Source organism: Typopeltis vanoorti, chromosome 20 (genome assembly GCF_054136105.1).
Source record: "Typopeltis vanoorti isolate ZY-2024b chromosome 20, IOZ_Tvanoo_1.0, whole genome shotgun sequence".
NCBI classification, from domain to species: domain Eukaryota; kingdom Metazoa; phylum Arthropoda; class Arachnida; order Uropygi; family Thelyphonidae; genus Typopeltis; species Typopeltis vanoorti.
Window position 1 is genome coordinate 44085321 of NC_143568.1, and position 15497 is coordinate 44100817.

The following is a 15497-nucleotide window of genomic DNA, read 5'->3' on the forward strand; positions in this document are numbered from 1 at the left end:
AAGCTTGAAATCAAAAATATCAAATCTTGAAAATTTAAAATCTCAAATGCAATTCAAACTGATTTCATGTTTTGTGTGTGTGTGCACGTGCACACACAAATTTCATCTTTGTTTGCCTTAGAAACTTTGCTTTACATAAATAGTGCTTTCTGTACCCAGTAACTGCATTATAAACAGTTCTTGCACATATTTTCTGCAGCTGAAAATTTGTTAAGACAGATGTATTTAGTTAGATACTCTGTTTGTCTCTGTAATAAAACTGCTTCTGGCATGCAAGGCAAAAGCATTTGTGGGAGGAAACGTGTTTTTCATTATGTTGGGTCCTTCCAGTTGTCACTGATTACACAAATTGTTGCTAAATATAGCACATAGACTGTAAATGTCTCTGTGCTGTATTTAGTGATACAGTAAAACTACTTTTTTTCTTGCTTCTTCAGTATAGAGGCTATTGGGGATGGAATTTTCCCATTTTTCTAAAAGAACAGATGTAAGTCAGATTCACCTATTCGTGAATAAAAATGAATCCCTGTATGTATTGTAAAAAGTGAACTGCATCTGTTGATCTCCAACAAAATACTAGAAAATGTGTGGTATCTATTATTGATGACAGAAGAGCTGCCAACAAAAAGAAAAAAAAGTTATATAAATGACTGTATCAGGGTGGATAATTTCAACAATGATCAGAAATTATTTATATATTACTATGTAAAAAGTGTATACCTCTCATCAGCGAATGAAAGTTTTTTTTAGAAAAAAAAATATAAATAAAACAGATAAATATGCATAATAAGTGCAACAAATTTTACATGATGATTTACTGCTCCTTCAATCCATATGTATTCCTGCCATGCCTAGATGAATCACCTGATCACTGGAATATATACAGTCATTGTTTATTACCTCACCAGGAAGATATATGCTTTCAAAGTGGTCACTCAGTAACTCAACTATTTTATCCTCTTACTTGCCACATAACAAAAGAACTCTTTGGGATTTCCTTTGGCCTGCTTTGTTTAAATTCTTCTCATAATCTGATTTTGCCTTCCTTGGCATGCTGGTCACCTTTCTTTTTATATACCTTCCACCGCATTTTCTTCTTCTGCAGCTTGTGCTTAATGATATTACTCATCCATCTAAACTCCTACCCGATAACCCTCCTTACCCGAGGTATACAATTTAATGCTGCTTCCTCTAGATGATCCTTAACTATATCCCATGCACTACTAACATCCTAGCAGTGTTTTATGCCATGGTACAGATTTAAGCTTCTTCCTAAGCATGTCATAACCACCTGCCTTGTACTAATATGGCAATGCTTATCTTCCAGATCATCTGTGGAATTCCCTGGCTTATAACGACAACTAACTGTATATTTTGTCTTACTGGTCTTAATCTCACACCAGATTGCTTCAAATGAGCAGCCTCTCTTCTATTCTTTTTGGTTGCAATTCATCTGCTGTCATCAGCATTACTCCTTCCCCCATCCTATTTTCTCTATCTTCCATGAAAATACTAAACCTATCGCATTTTGTCACTGTAACTACATCCTCTGCTGTTAGCTAAGTCTTACTAATACCTATAACTTTTGGTGAGGTTGCACTAAGCAATGCCAAAAACTCCTCCCTCTTGTTCCTGATACTTCTGGCATTAGTATATAGAAATGTCAACATCCTTTTATTTCCCCACCTGCCTTGACATTCTGAATTGACTGCCCTTTCAATATTTTTAATATTAGATTCCTCACTTGGTCATTCTCACACTTACTCTCATTCTCGCTTCATGGGTGCCTTCACACAGACTCACTTGCTTCCACCCTAATTGCTTAAGTTTCCCTGAATTTGCATGTCAGCATGCTTGGTGAACAAAGCTCTCTCCGAACACTTAACACCAAAATCATTCAGATACAGTCTATCTCTATTGTGCTAATCCTTCTTTCCATCAAACAGAGACCACAGATCCACAAATTCTACATCATTCCTTTTGCACAGTCTACGTATAGACTCATTGGCTATCAATGCCCTCCCCTGCAGTTCGCCTCTATCATAGCATGCTAGGAGACTTACAATCTTCACTTTCTCACTCTTCAGTTTTGCCTCTTCTAACAACTCCTTTACATCCTCCCTCATAGAATACTTCTCACCTCTCAAATCATTGGTACCAACCAAGACAATCATATCCTTTGACTTACCGTTTTGCATCCAGATGGCGTGGCTAATATCTTGAATTTTTGCACCCAGGAAACACGATTTTGAAATACTTTCATTAAGTACTCCCCTAATTATTGAGTCTCCATACATAATTTTCTCATTTATTGTTTGTTTGGTCAGTCTTTATTATTCTTTTGGATCACCTGCTTCTTTCTTTTTTTTAGCCCTGCTTAACTCTTGCCGCTTCTGCAGTTATTCAGTTTTGTGCTTTGTCCAATGAAGGATATCATTTAAATTTAAGCGCACTATTTCTTTATTAATATCCATTTTGTTCTCGTCCATTTCTCGGCAAGAAAATATTGTGATATTTTCTTGCCGAAAATATCAATAAAAATCTTATAGATATATTAATACTCTAAAAATTTGAAAATCTATACTAATACTCTAATTTTCTGGTGTAAAAACACAACAAAACAGATAAAAATCACTAATTTCACACAAGCGCTAAATTACACTCAAAATATAACCTTGAACCTGTATAACCTTTAAATTAGAGAATATAATAGAGAATTTGTATAATAAATTAGAGAGTTTCTCTCTCATCCAGTAGTACATGCCTGGTGTCATTTGGTTGTCTCGTGTATCATTGGATGGCTTATCTCCTACGTAGCCAGCATTTCACCAATGAGGAATTTGATATAGTTTTCCCTCCAAGAAATAGACTTAATAGAGTCATAGAAGGATCAGATGTAGAAGGGCTTAGATGTTGGTTATACATGCTTATTAAATTACTTAAGGAATTTACAACGTATAAAATGATATAAATTAAACTTTAATCTATGTTCCAATATTTTCCAATTCATCCGCTCCACTAAAGACCAACCATCTCCCTTAGACCTACCTGGTATATACCAGGTCCCTTGCAGTTGTAAGCTGTCCTACTTTGGCCAAACAGGCAGGACAGCGAATATCAGAATTTCAGAACACAAGGACTACATCTGTTTTCACCAGTACAGCCACTATGGTCTTGCAGACCATGCTCTGGATACTCGCCACAGAATACTGTGGAAGAAAGGCACGGCAATACACTGTAGTAAATTCAAATTTGAAAGGCTATTCATGGAATCAGCCTCAGCCTTAAGAAACATGCCAAACCTCAACAAATTTGGTTGCATGAGATTGCCCCAAATTTGGGAGACTTACATCAGAAGACCTTCAGCCCAAAGGCCGATAATATGTACATAGCCTGCTAGGGGGCACCATCAGGACTTTTAGGAGAAACAACAGCTTCCTGCTTCATCCTCAGTTACTGTGTGTAGTACCTGCGTGCACGTCTTTATTTCAAGTTCCTGTGAAAATGGCAGTGTGACGTTACCGAAATATTGGAATATAGATTAAAGTTTAATTTTAATTTATATCATTTTGTAAGTTGTAAATTCCTTAAGTAATTTAATAAGCTGATGTAGAGGGATCCTGGTGCAGACGACTTATCATCTAGTTAAACACCACCACCTTGCTTATCAGATGCATGAAGTGCATACTGCTGTGTTTTGTCTCCAAAATAGGGTCCCCAGTTTCTGTACTCCCCTTTTTTGTCACATGCAGTGCAGGTGATGACCTTGCCTGATATGTCTAATGCACTGTTATCAATAAACTAGGGATTAGTTATTATTACTTACTTTTAAACATTTCTTAGTTTTATTAATAACACCTTTATTAATAAACTAGGCAAGGGGTGGGGCAACCGTTTTAAGTGTGTGTGCCATCTTTGATGCAAAATTTTCTCATGTGCCAACTGAAATTTTGGGGAACATATTATTATTTGGTGTCTTTTAAATATTGGGAGAACCTTTTCAAATAATCAAAAATTGCACTATATAGTGGTAAAATCAAAGAATATTGTAAGAGTGATTATTGTGAGTCAGGTAAGATTGAATGAATGTAAAAATCAGTGACAGATTTTTTACATAAAAGTCCTTTTACCCTGTTGATAGCGTAGATATTTTTTATTTGCCTTTAAGTGTAATTCTAGCTGCCATATACAGCCACGCAATTTAAAGATGCAATTTTTAACATCAGCAAAAGAGTAGATAATAATTCAGAATTTTTTTTATAAAGATCAATCCAACATAAGTTTTTTCAGTATATTACAGTGCACAATCTCATAATAGTTTTACTTGACTGAAGCACAATAAATGAAAATAAAATTAAAGATATTCTTTTCTTAATTCCTTATGAGTAATACATAAAAATTACAGATAAAATAAAATATTATTTTACCTATAATATATTAAACAAAAGTTAATCTATACCATTTTTTAACAGAAAAATCAAAACAAATCAAAACTAGAGAAAGAAAAATAGTGGACGTTTTATTTATTTAGCATCAGTGAGGCTACTGCTGCTACGTCACTAATGACAGATAATTTATATCAGGTTTATATTTTGTAACCTTTAGAGATATGCATGCGCTACTAGCTTCATCTGTAAGACTTAACTTTCATCACTGAGAACAATGATTCACAAGAATATGTAGATGCAAAAATGGATAGTAATGTTATAAAGAGCCAAGAGGCTATTTTCTGGCGACGTAAATTAAATAAACTTAATTTGCGCCGCTGGAAAAATAGCCTCTTGGCTCTTTATCGTAGTAATAATAATAATATGGGTACACCGGTCTGGCAATTTGTTATTAGGGGGTATAGGTAAGTTCAGTTCACTTAAACCTTGGTATTCCAGGTCTACCTACTCACTGATGAGACCTCAATAAAGGTCGAAACTGGTCTGGGTAGTGACCTCTCCTCATAATGTAAAACAGTAATACATCTCCTAGGAGCTGCATTAACCTGGATAGTAATGCCATTGCAAGGGTTTTTCAACATACAAAATTTTTTTGGAATAGTATTCCAAGCCTTAGTACCTCGTTTTTCGCACTTATCTCTCTGTTATTCCCATCTCTAATTGCTCCCTTTTAGTATTTTCCAAGTCAACGCTGAGGTCAACAAATATCTGCCTCAAAATTGAGCTACTTTGAAAATCAATCAACTGCATTTCATTTTACTCGTTCCAGCCAAAAAGCTTGGCCCTTGATTAGGAAGCTTGATCCTAATACAAGGACTTCTGGTAAACTGCTCACCATAGATCCAAAACACATTGCAAAACACATAGTTTCAGTGACTAAATATCCTCAAGATAGAGTAGCTATGAGAGAGGTGAAACAAAAACTAAGAAAATCTTAAAATAGATCTTCCACCATCATCACTATCTCAAGCTTTCACTTCCCAGAACTTACCCAGGCAGTTAACTCATTGAGGACTGGGAAGGCGGCTGAACTCGATAATGTCTACCCTGAATTCATTAAGAACTGTGGACCAAAAACTATTAAATGGCTTATTGCTATGTATAATAATATCCTGGACTCTGGCATGCTTCCATCAATTTTTAAAAGATCTAAAATCATTGCCATCTTAAAACCTGGAAAAAATCCTACAATTTCTTCCAACTACCGTCTTTGTTAAGCATCTGCCTGAAACTTTTGGAAAGAATGATATACAACAGAATTTCTCCAAGTATACATAATAGAACTCAGAAAAGGCTGGCTTCAAACCTGACAGAAGTTGTGATCAAGTACTGACCTTGACAACCTTCATAGAGAACGGTTTTGAAAAACAATTGAAAACAATAGCAGCATTCATGGACCTCTCTCTGCTATCAGTGACACAGTATGGAGAGAGGGTCTTATTTTAAAATTCTTAGAAACTATCCCATCACCAAAACTAGCCAACCTAATTAATCAAATACTAGCAGACAGATGGATATAAGTATCTCTCAATGAATCCAAAAGTAAATTCTTTAAGATTAAAAATGACCTACCTCAGGGGTCAGTTCTTGTCCCATTGCTTTTTAACTTATATATTATAAGTTAAAAAGCAATGGGACATCTTAACTGAAGATCGGCTGTACTTGATAAATACTTTAGACGATGGCGATTGCAACCTAACCTGAACAAAACTGAAGTCGCGTCCTTTCATTTAAGTAATATCCAGGCCAACTATATCCTAAAAGTTTAAATGTAAAAAAAGTTTTACATTTAAATATCATCTAGAAAATTAAAAACTCGTAATAATATAATGCATAAACTTGCTGGTACTACTTGGGGTGCTGATGCCAACATACTGCATACTACCGCACTGTCTGGTCTATTCTACAGCAGAGTATTGTGCTCCTGTGTGGCTGAACATTACACACACTTCTTTAGTCAATGTCCAGCTGAATCAAACTATGAGGATAATCTCTGGTGCTCTAAGATCTACTCCTGGCTACTGGTTCCCAACTCTCAGTAAAAAGCTCCTCCATTGCTTCGCAGGACCCGAAAGTCTTAAGCAAATCATGGACAAAAATAATTGGAAACAGTTCCTTGCATATCCACCAAGAAATTTCCTTCCATACCTAACAAACATTGAAATCCAGGCATTCTGCTTGGAGGAGTGCAATACAAATGAACGACCAGAACTTCAACTATGCAAGTCACAAGCAGAGTATAGGCTTCAACGTACTTTCAATCTTCAAATTCCCATTTCAAATCCAACATCTCATCTGGAGGGCTTTTATCTCCCTAGACATGTATGGACCACTTTAAATCGGATCAGAACAGGACGTGGGAGATGTAAGCATCTCTTGCATAAATGGAACTGGTCCGATATTTCAAACTGTCAATCACATTTCGCTTGAGTGGCCTATCTACTCATTCTCAGACACTAAAGAGGACTTTTTTAAACTGACCCCAAAATTCCTGGAGTTGATCTGTGATTTAAGGATGAAGCTTTGACTCCTGATTCTTAATAATGATAATTTATGATGATCCCATCATAAATTATCATTAATTAATTTAAAATATAAATTAATTGATATGTGGAAGCTCAACATGCATATTTGAGCTCCAAAACACTATCTTTTTTGTTCAAAACTCTGCTCCCTCCCACTTCTAGCATTTATGAATATTTAATCATTTCAACCTATTGTACCCTTTTTAATATGATTTTTACAATTGTTTTTATGTTGTTTTGTGTAATATGTATGTAAATATCCTGAGAACTCTACATCATACACTAAGTAATAATGATCACTTTCATAGCCCATTCACCCAAAACCTTGATATATCTCTTTTGCTCAAAGCACCATCTCTCTCCTGCTCATTTCGTAACACTATATAAATCCAAAATCTGGTTGATCTTAGAATATTTCTCTCACATTTAGGGAGATGCAACTGCAAATTTCCTATTAATTCTCATTTGAAAAGAGGTTAATTTGCCTTAACTGATGATCCCATCATAAATTATCATTAATTTAAAATATAAATTAATTGATATGTGGAAGCTCAAACATGCATATTTGAGCCTTCAAAACACTATTTTTTTTGTTCAAAACTTTATGAATCTTATGAAAACATTTTATGAATCTCAAATCTGGGATTCATAAAATCACTCGTACTGTACTCAGGGAGTACAGTATGAGACTTGTAACATGTGCAGAGACAACACTGAACTAGGTGGGGATATCCTCTGTGGGCACTTGTAGGTGGCCTAGGATTTGTTTCTACATCATGCCCTTTTTACAGTCTCATCTTCTTCCTTCATTCTGTGTACTGCTTTTCATTAGAAGAGTCTTCCCCACAGTGAATACAACCCCCAAACTTTTCATGAAAGATGTCACTAGGTTCCCCCTTTCTTCTTAATCACTTTCTCATGCACTTTAAACTTCCCTAAAAATTCTTGATTGTATACAGAGGAAGGAAGTCTGCCTAATAGGCTTAGTCCACCTAACACTTTTTTATAGGTCCTCTGTTTCTACATTTATGTGTTAAGGCTTAAGTGCTGGAAGAAACTAATGTTAGAGGCTTAATAGAATGAAGCAGCACAGAGAAAGGAATAAAAGAATATTTAATTCTTCCAATATTTCATCTCAGTCACTGCAACATCATCAGGGAGTACAATGTGAGACTTGTAATGCATGTGCAGAGGCAACACAGAACTAGGTGAAACACATGAACAAAAGACCGCAATCCTAACTAGGTGGGGATGCCCTCTGTGGACATATGTCGGTGGCCTAGGATTTGTTTCTGCATCATGTCCTTTTTACAGGTACTTTCATGAGCATTTCTGCATGGACCTTTTCAATCTCAGTCACTCAGGCATCGTCAGGGAGTACAGTATGAGACTTGTAGCACACGTGCAGAGACAACACTGAACTAGGTGGGATCCTCTGTGGTAGGATCCACATATCCTCTGTGGACACCTGTAGGTGGCCTAGGATTTGTTTTTACATGTCCTTTTTACGGGTGCTTTCATGAGCATTGCTTCACTCAACTGACCACTATCATTCCTCTTCTTTCTTTTACATCCATACACAGTCCAGCTCCACACTTATTGAGCCCACTTCTCATCTTCTTCCTTTATTCTGTCTACTGCTTTTCATTAGAACAGTCTTCCCCACAGTGAATACAATCCCCAAACTTTTCATGAAAGATGTCAGTAGGTTCCCTCTTTCTCCTTAATCACTTTCTCATGCACTGCAGTGTTATTGGTGTTGTGAGTTCTCATCTATGGGATTTATAACTGCTTAACACATTCAAGATGAGGCGATTAGAAATCTCTTGCCACTACAATGACTTAGCAGGGTGAGAGAAAGCACTTTGCCAGGCACAATTTTGTTTGCACATTGGCAGCTGCACTACATATGGCAGATCCTTTCATTTTAACCAAGTCTATATAGAGGGAGAAACAAATGTTTGTTGTAGGATATGTTAAAAAACAATCACTAAGGAAAATATACTAAGGAGAAATACAATAACTAAGAAGAAGCAAATGTGTTTGTTGTAAGTTATGTTAAAAAAACAATAGCTAAGGAAATGCTATATTTGATTGATATATTTTAATTGTTAAAAGGTTGTAAATGGGAACCATCATAAATGAGTCATGTAAGAATGGCAAATATAAGGGAAAGAAAAACCAGGTGTGAACAGAAACACTTTCATGTAAATTATTAATAAGTTGCATTTGTGATCTTATATGTGTATGTGCACATCCTATAAGTTGCTGGGTGGAGTGAATAACATGTGATCCTGTAATTTATAAACATGCATATTTGCATTTATGATGGGCATAATTAAAAAAAAAAAAATTATGATGAGAAGGAAAGGGATTTGTTTGTAAAATGTAAATAACTAACCAATAATAAAGAATGGCTATATACATTTGGAACCTCAGTAAATAACTGTAGGGATGGAGCTAATCCACTGAACTAATGTTAAACAGGTGTTTCCTCTAGGCATGGCAAGAATATGTGTGGGTTAATGTAACAGCAAATCATCTTCTACAATTTTTTGTGCTGGTTATGGTTATACAGTATATTTCTGTGCTTTTTTTATATTTTGCTTAGTTTTTCAAAAATTTTCTTTTATTCACTGAATCAGTGTACACTTTTTTTTACATAGTAATATACAGGGTGTCCCAAAATTCACGCAAGATTTAAATTTAGCGCCATTTGTGCAGTAAAGTGTTGCCAATGAGAAAAAAAAAGACAGCGTGACAGCTGACGGTTCAGGGTTATTAAAAATGACCACACACACACAGCAAAGAGAGTTCGTTGAATGGATTATGGAACAACAACAAGTGGATGCTTATTTTTCGAACAAAATCATCTTCAGCAATGAGGCTCATTTTCATCTTGATGGCTTCGTTAATTGACAAAATTGTCACATTTGGGGTTCAGAAAATCCACGAGTGATTGTTGAGAAACAAATGCATCCACAACGTGTCACTGTTTGGTGTGGATTTTGGGCTGGAGGCATCATTGGTCCATTCTTCTTCGAAAATGCGTCTGGTAAGGCAATAACAGTTAATGGTGCTCGCTATCGCGACATGATAATCCAGTTTTTTGTGCCTAAATTGCAAGATATAGATGGGGATGACGTGGTTTCAACAAAAAGGTGCCACATGCCATACAGCCCGAGAAACAATTCAATTACTGCATGAGTCATTTCCTGGTCGTGTAATTTCCCATTTTGGTGATCAGAATTGGCTGCCCAGATCATGTGACTTAACGCCGTTGGACTTTTTTCTTTGGGGTTTTTTGAAGTCTAAGGTTTATGCCAACAAGTCCACGACCACTCACGCCTTGAAGGAGGAAATTGAGTGCTGTATCAATGAAATTCAGCCACATTTATGCAAAACAGTCATGGAAAATTTTGACAAAAGAGTGCGTATGTGCCAGCAAAGCCATGGAGGCCATTTACCCGATATGCTATTCCATGCATAACCCCATACTGTATACTTTATGAATCAATAAGAAATTACAATTTTTAATTAAAAACCTTTGTTTTCTATCAAAATTACTTCTTGCGTGAATTTTGGGACACCCTGAATAAGTAATTCTGATCATCATCAGAATTATCTGCCATTTTCATGAATCCTATATTCATTATGCAAGGTTTTTTGATTTTAGTCACCATTCTTCTGTCTTATCAATAATAGATGTCTCGTAGATGCCATTATTTAGTTGGAGATCAATGGATGTAGTCTACTTTTTATAATGCATAGACAGATTTCTAAATCACTTAGGGAATTGAACAACGTAGATCCGAATATAAATTAAATTATACTTTAATGAATATTTCCGATATTTCGTCAATGTAGAAGTTACCAACAGATTAAAGCCGTTTAACTCTATACCCCCCCCCCTCCCCGTATTTATGGACTCCCAAAAATACATAAAGAAAATGTGCCATTACGTCCCATAGTGGATGGCATTGATTTCCCCACATACAAATTAGCTAAACATTTGGCCAAAGAGCTCACACACAATACTGGCAACACACCATCACACAAAAAAAACTCAGCCCACTTCAAAGCCAGCATTAGAAAACCTTACACTCCAACATACTGACATAATGGTCAGCTTTGACGTCTCCTCCTTATTCACAAATGTCCCACTCAAGGAAACTTTAGAGCTAATCCAAGCTAAATTTTCTCCCGATATCTCAGCCCTATTTTAGTTAACAATGAACTCAGGCTATTTCGTTTGGCAGGGAAAATTCTACAAACAAATAGAGGGGACAGCCATGGGTTCACCACTCTCCCCACCCTTGGCCAATTTCTTTATGGAGACCTTTGAAGAAAAAGCCTTAGCCTCTGCCCCACAAAAACCAACCATATGGCTTCGCTACGTTGATGATGTGTTCACTATTTGGCCTCTGAAACACTCCTCTCCTTCCTTACACACTTAAACAACCAACACTCCAGAATGAAGTTCACCCTGGAAAAAGAGGAAAACAACAGCCTCCCTTTCCTAGACACACTAGTCACCCGCCAGCCTGATGGAACCTTGGTTTTCTCAGTTTATAGAAACCTACCCATACAGGCAGATGCATTCACCAACAATCCCACCACCTCCTTCACAACAATATGGAGTGGTGAAAACACTATACAACAGGGCTAAACTAATCTGTTCTAATGGCATGGCCCTAAACACTAAACTAAATCACATCCTCAACACTTTCTCAGCCAATGGCTACCCCCTCCCCCAAAATATTAAAACCTACAAACCACAGCCCCCCCCCCCCTCCACAACAAAGATTACTCTAAATCCATCACCATTCCCTACATCTGAGGCACCTCAGAAAAAATTACCAAAATTTTAAAAAAACATGACCTCACCTCCTGTTACAGGCCTTACAGAAAATTGGCATCCCTTATCCACTTCCCCTAGACCTACCTGGTGTATACCAGGTCCCTTGCAGTTGTAAACTGTCATACTTTGGCCAAACAGGCAGGACAGCGAATATCAGAATTTCTGAATGCAAGGACTACATCCGGTTTCACAAGTATAGCCATTCTGGTCTTGCAGACCATGCTCTGGATACACGCTACAGAATACAGTGGAAGAAAGCTACAGTAATACACCGTAGCAAATACAAATTCGAAAGACTATTTATGGAATCAGCCTCAGCCGCAAGAAACTCTCCAAACCTCAACAAATTTGGTTGTATGCGACTCCCCCAAATTTGGGAGGCATACATCAACAGACCTTCAGCCCAACGGCCAAAAACACCTCTTAGCCCGCTAGAGGGCACCATCAGGACTTCTAAGAGAATGATAGCTTCATTCTCAGTTACTGTATTGTAGTGCCTGCGTGCACTTGCCTTTTTGTAAGTTCCTTTTGAAAATGGCAACGTGACGTTGCCGAAATATCGGAAATATTTATTAAAGTATAATTTAATTTATATTCGGATCTTTGTTCATTTCCAGTGATTTATAAGTGCATAACCAACGTATAAGCCTGTCTACGAGAATGCATAGACAGATGCATTTTTAATCAGGAATAGATGAATTTTTATGCACCGCATATGTTCTTTATGAAGACTGAAACAAAAATTTTTCTAGAGTGTGAAAAACATCCCATTACCAATAGACACTGTTCTATAGAAGCAAAAAAAAACCAAATAGCTTTATTGTATCTCTAAATACCAGTAGCGCACTCGGTTTAATCTTGGTGGGGGGGGTAGTTGAATACATGATTTGAGAATACACACTACGCATCACAGAAGACCTGTGACTGAGCATCTGCAATGATCGCTAATTTATAAGTAGTATAGAAATAGAAGACACGACACAACATAAATTAAAAAAATGAATTTTATTAATGAAAAGATTTTTGGAAAATTTTCTAGTGTTTTTCCCTTTTCAATTGGGGGGGGGGGCAGAGCCCCTTTCCCCTCCCTCTGGGTGCATCACTGCTAAATACAGTAGGCTGTATTTAGCAACAATTAGTGTAATTAGAGACAACTGAAATGTCACTTCATAATGAAAAACTAGTCCCCCCACACACACACTATGCCTTATACATGCAAGCAAAACAGTTTTGTTGTTACACCAAACAGTATCTAACTAAATATATCTGTCCTAACATCCTATTTCAAATTTTCATTTGAAAATTTTTATATGGAAAACGTTTATAATGCTGTCATTGGGTGCAGAAAGCAAACAATTTAAAGATTGTGTGTGTGTGTGAGAGAGAGAGAGAGAGAGAGAGAGAGAGAGAGAGAGAGACTTGAAATCCATTTGAATTGCATTAGAGATTTAAAAGGTGCCTCCTTGACACAGATACAAAAAACATATGGTCAAATTGTTCTTGCAATCAGTGTCCATATGCAGACACTGCTGTGTTGAACATGTTAATGAAAGATGAATCAAGACCATAGAACATAATGGGTGGCATTTTGTTGACTAATGCTTTTCAGTAATTTTATGAAGTGTTGATATTAAAATGTCAAAATTCCACAAACTTATGTTGCCTTTGTTAACACTTCAGTCATTTTCTCTAATTTCTTTCTGATACAAATAACATCAGTATACGTTTGTCATCTTTTTACATCATAAAATTCCAGTAGGCAAATTTTCTCTTCTTGTGCTGTCATTCCAGTAAAAATGTGACTTATAACAACCGTTTTAATTGGTGGTGGGAGGTGGAACACAATGCTTTCATTGATTTGTTGTGGTGTGTGAAAAATTCACCGAAAAAAATTTATTAAACAGCAATTCATTGAACAACATAAATGATAAAGCAGTTGATCAGAAGTTTACCAAAAGCCCACAGTTCATTGAAACATCAGATTATCAAAGAAAGCAGTCTCCTCCCCCCCCCCCCCCACCACCAAAAAAAAAAAAAGACGAATCAAAACATCCAAGAGTAGTGAAATATTTGAAATCTGAAATCTTTTCAGCATTTCTTTGTTTTAAAGATTTAAAATCTTTAAATCATCAATGCTGTTATGAACTTCAGCTTTGTCTTTATAGTTGACCAACAGGCTGTATATTCAAATCCTGTGATGAGTTCAGAGATGAATTTTATTACCTCGTGTGGGGTTGCAACCCTGAAGTGGCTTGAAAAATTGGTCAGGATTTTTGAATTTGTAAAAAAAACATAAATAAAAATGCAAAACGTGGAGTCACATGAGTAATCATCTTTGTACATGTTTTAAGTAGTGCGTGTGTAAACCTCAAGTCAATAGGGCCATTTATTAGTTAGCTATTGCAAAAATAATAGAGATCTGCATGTAAACTTTGGCATAAAAATGTGTGATCAAAATTTGGAGCAGTATGTTAACATCAAATTTTGTGTGACAATCGGCCAAACTGCTACTGAAACGTTGAAGCTGTTGAAAGTGGCATATGGCATGGATGCTCTGAAAAGTCGAGTCTCTTTGAGTGGCATAAGAGATTCAAATGTGGACAAGAAGATGTGAACGATGACCCCAGAAGTGGGCAGCCAAAAACAGAAATGACGGATGCAAAAATGTAAACAGGATGCAAGATTTCGTATGGTCTGACAGACAATTAAGTGTGCGATTAATGGCTGATAATTTGCAAATGAATCAAGAAACAGTCAGGGTAATTTTAACTGAAGAACTGGGTATGTGAAAGATTTCTGCAAAGATTTGTGCCTCAGATCTTGACAGGTGAACAGAAGTAGTGGTGGATTCAAGTTGCAACTGATCTTTCTGCAAAGAGGCATATGTTTCTTTGCAGAGACAGAGAAATGTTATGTTAGGAGTTATAGGTGACAAAACCTGATGCTTCCAGTACGATCCCAAAACAGAATTCCAGAGCATACAGTGGAAAACCCCCGCGTTTGCCACGTCTGTAAAAAGCATGCATGTCATGTTCGCAGTTCAGGACCATGCTGGTGTGTTTCTTTGATTATAAGGGGATAGTTAACTATGAATTCATTGAACAGGAACAAACGGTCAATCAACAATGCTATTTAGAGGTGCTGAAAAAATTACAAGATTCTGCTCGGAGAAAAAAAGACTTGAATTGTGGCCTGACAAGTGGATCATCCGTCACGACAATGCGCCAAGCCATAGTGCACGCATTGTGAGAGAATTTCTGGCCAAAAAAAAACCTGATTACTGAATTAGGTCATCCTGCTTATTCACCCGACTTAGCTCTCTGTGATTTCTGTCTGTTTCCAAAATTAATGATTGTGCTAAAAGGATGAAGATTTTCTGACATCACTGATATCCAGCGATGTCGGAAAATCTGTTTCCAAAAATGGGAACAGTGTATAAATAAATGCACAGGGGAATACTTTGAAGGCAAGAGTAGCCACTAATGTATAGTTCCAAACGTAGGTTTTTTAAGGTGCATTCGTAAAGACTCCAATTGGTCATGAAAAGAATCAAACTTGGATCTTTTCCAGTTGAAGGGTGTAGTATCCTGTCATTCTTTCAGTTGCTATAGAGGCACTCAAACTATCCTGCATACAGGTATTTTAATATTATGATTCACAATT

The 15497-nt window shown here is 36.6% G+C and overlaps 1 protein-coding gene across 3 annotated transcripts in view; it reads left to right on the top strand.

Moving 5' to 3' along the window:
* Positions 1 to 15497, top strand: part of Slmap (Sarcolemma associated protein) — a 545241-nt gene that overhangs the window by 130301 nt on the left and 399443 nt on the right. The gene's annotated exons all lie outside the window — the stretch shown is intronic.